Source organism: Opisthorchis viverrini (genome assembly GCF_000715545.1).
Source record: "Opisthorchis viverrini unplaced genomic scaffold opera_v5_114, whole genome shotgun sequence".
In the NCBI taxonomy this organism is placed as follows: Eukaryota; Metazoa; Platyhelminthes; class Trematoda; order Opisthorchiida; family Opisthorchiidae; genus Opisthorchis; species Opisthorchis viverrini.
In genome coordinates, this window is record NW_008751769.1 from 959,743 (window position 1) to 963,015 (window position 3,273).

Sequence of the window (3,273 nt, forward strand, 5' to 3'; positions counted from 1 at the left end):
GTGGAGCGTTTTACTTATCTTGGAAGTTGTATTAGTTCTGATTGCAGTGTGACAGATGAGGTGAATGCACGAATCTGCGAGGCTCGGGCCGCGTTTGCTAACTTGAGACACCTATGGCGTCAGAATGGTTTATCTCTGAATCTGAAGGGACGTGTGTATCAAGCTACAGTACGGGCTGTTTTGTTGTATGGCTGTGAGACTTGGCCTATTCGAGCAGCGGACCTGAGACGTCTTCAGGTGTTCGACAATCGTTGTCTCAGATCCATAGCTCGCGTGGGTTGGTGTCGGCGAATCCGTAACGAAGCCGTTAGAAAGCGTGTTTTCGGTTGTGTAACGCGTACTTCCATTAAAGAACGTGTCCAGCACCAGAAGCTGCGTTGGTTGGGGGATGTGTTGCCTATGCCGAACAATCGTCTGCTGAAGAGAGTACTGCTTTCCATGCCCATTTCGGAGTGACGTAAACAGAGAGGTGGCTAACCCTTGATTTGTTAGAGGAGTATGAAGGAGATCACGAAAAGCTTGGGTGTTGTTGGTGCTACTCGTCTTCCAGGCACCGCATGATCCTCACTGTGCCTGGTTGGAGACACTACAAGATATGGCTGCCAACCGATGTGAGTGGCGTTCCTGTTGTCAATTTCTATCCAGATTGCCTGAGTGAATGTCTGGAGGTGTAGGCACCTCGGAATGATTGTGGTAAGCTAGGACTAAGTCACTCTCCTGTCCACCTTTATTCTTTTCTTTACAATAAGGCTTCCATGTAAGTCATGGTTGTATGGCAGTGAGGCATCAGGTCATGCTGTCAGTGATGATGATGTGATGACGATGGTTGGCTACGATGTGATGCATTACCACTTCACCGATCGCCGTTGCCCGTTGATTCGGCACGGCTTCGTCTTGAGCCATGTCGGCAGGTGCTCTGCCATTATCACAATATACTGATTTTTGCTACTCGTCACTGGAATGGGGCTCTTGACGTCAACGAACCGTGACTCGCCGAATTCTGAGAGAGGAAGTGGTTTCATGGAATCGGTTGCCCGTCTTATCCTCTTGCATCATTTGGCACCGCTTACAGGACACCACATCACCCATCATCTCACTTCTCATCCCGGACCAGCAACCCCTCTGTCGAAGTGAGTCGTACGTCTTAATGCACCATGTGTGTGTAATCTCCTGGCGTTCGACGATAAGCTTCCGTCACGAGACGCGAGGTATCACATGCAGCACAATATCGGAATCGGTGGTGTTCCAGGAATTTATGCCAGATTCATCCAGATTCAGTCGATCAAAGTAACGATAATAAAAATATTTATTTCCCATATTGTAGGCGGCATGGCGTCAAGTATGATGGTAATTTTGCAACCAGAACAAAAGCATGACTAGAGGGCACTCTGGAACGTTTCCTATTCTTTTTCTTCCTCTCGATTCCCAATGATGTTTCTATCGAACAAGGCGGCTGCAACCTTTCCCGGCACGAGATCCTGCCGCTGTGGTTGCACCAGCCTTCCGGGACCCAGGTTGTAGACGAAACCGTTAAACCCAATCTCCATTCTGGGGGCCACGTCATCATCCTCTGGTCTTGACAGCTAATCAGTTAAGTGGTTCTTCTTCCCTGGCACGGACTGGGCTGTGAAGTTCTTGCAACCGGTATGCCCTGCGCACGAACCTCCCGCAAGGGTCTCTGGTGTCCTGATCCACTTCAGGCGGTTGTGATCGATTTTGACATGAAATCTTTGTCCAAGCGGATATGGCCTCCACTTATCCAGGGCACAGACGATCGTTGAAAGTTCTTTCTCAGTGATTGAGTATTCCTGTTCAGCGTTGGTCAGGACACGACTACAACATTCGGTAACTCCATTCCTCCGCTTCAGGACTGAGCCGATACCGCGATCACTAGCGTCCGTTGACACAGTGAACATCCCTGCGACCCTGGGCAGTTTGAGGGTCAGTTGCTGATCCAACGTCTGTGCTTTAACAATAGCCGCACGTGCTTACGTTCAAATTTCCGATTTCGCTCGAGCGAGTAGTACAGTGGAGCAACGATCGTGTTGAAATCTTTGCCAAACCGTTCAACAAACTGCCGCAGGGAGCACTTTAAATTAGAAACAGCAGAGTCGTCCATCTTCGCCAATTTTTCTGGCAGTTGGATAACCTCTCCGTGACCAATTTCCTTTTCCAGTTGATGTACACAACGTTATCATCTCCGTACACTGCAACATTCTAGGGTCATTTCGTTAAACGAAACATTAGGCGCCGGGATGTAAATGGTGCCCCAGACAGACCAAACGGCATTCAACTAAATCGACACTGGGTGTCCCCAAGCTGTCAACGCCGTTTTCTTCCGGTCCTCTGCCTTGACAAATAGTTGCCAGCACCTGGGACACAGGTAGAACAGTGTGAAATATCTTGAGTGTTGGAGGGAAAGGAAAATATATGCAGCCGAGAGGACAGCTACAACCCGATTTACGGTCAGTTTATTCAGGCGCCGGAAATCCACGAGAAGCCTCTATTTTCCATTCGCCCTCCTTACATGCACAACCGAGGAGTTGTACGCACTCCTGGCTTCCAAGATTATGCTATATTTTGTTGAATTGTTTATTTGTTTATTTGTTTATTTACCTACTTCATTAGATGTGGCAGCAGTGGACGGGGGCGTAAGGTTGAATGCGTTGTGAGGAGAGGGGAACTTTGTGTTCACTCCACGGGCAGAACTCAAACGGATTTTCATCGCCGGTGAACGGTCCCGAATATTCGTCAAACACAGACTGCACTGAGGGCACGTATTATGACCGAAGCTTTCGGTTATGCAGCCTGCTGACGGCAGTACTTGGGTAAACTTTAAGCTTGACCGTGCCATACCTGTCGCCAAATCCCTGCTTCTGCTTAACCACGGAATCTGCCCTCAACACTCTGTGTTCTATGTCTGGGCTGATCAAAAACGCCTGCTGCACCGACTTGTCGCTTAGGCGTTTTGAGTGCACTAACGATCCGCCAATTTTCAGCCGGTATTCACCAACTTCTCTAATGCTAGTGCGCATGGTCTGCATTCAGCTGGGTTAACTCTCCGTCTCAGCGATGCCCCTGCTCCTGTATCAATTAAACAAAGCTCCCTATTGCCATGTATCTCGACAACGGCATGTGCTATGGCCTGTCCCACTGCGCTGATGGCAGGCCACCTTGGAACACAGGGATGACCCATAGTTTTATTACGTACAAATTGTCGGGTACAGGGACGTTGTTTTATTCACGCGCTACCCACAATTGTACCATCGGCTT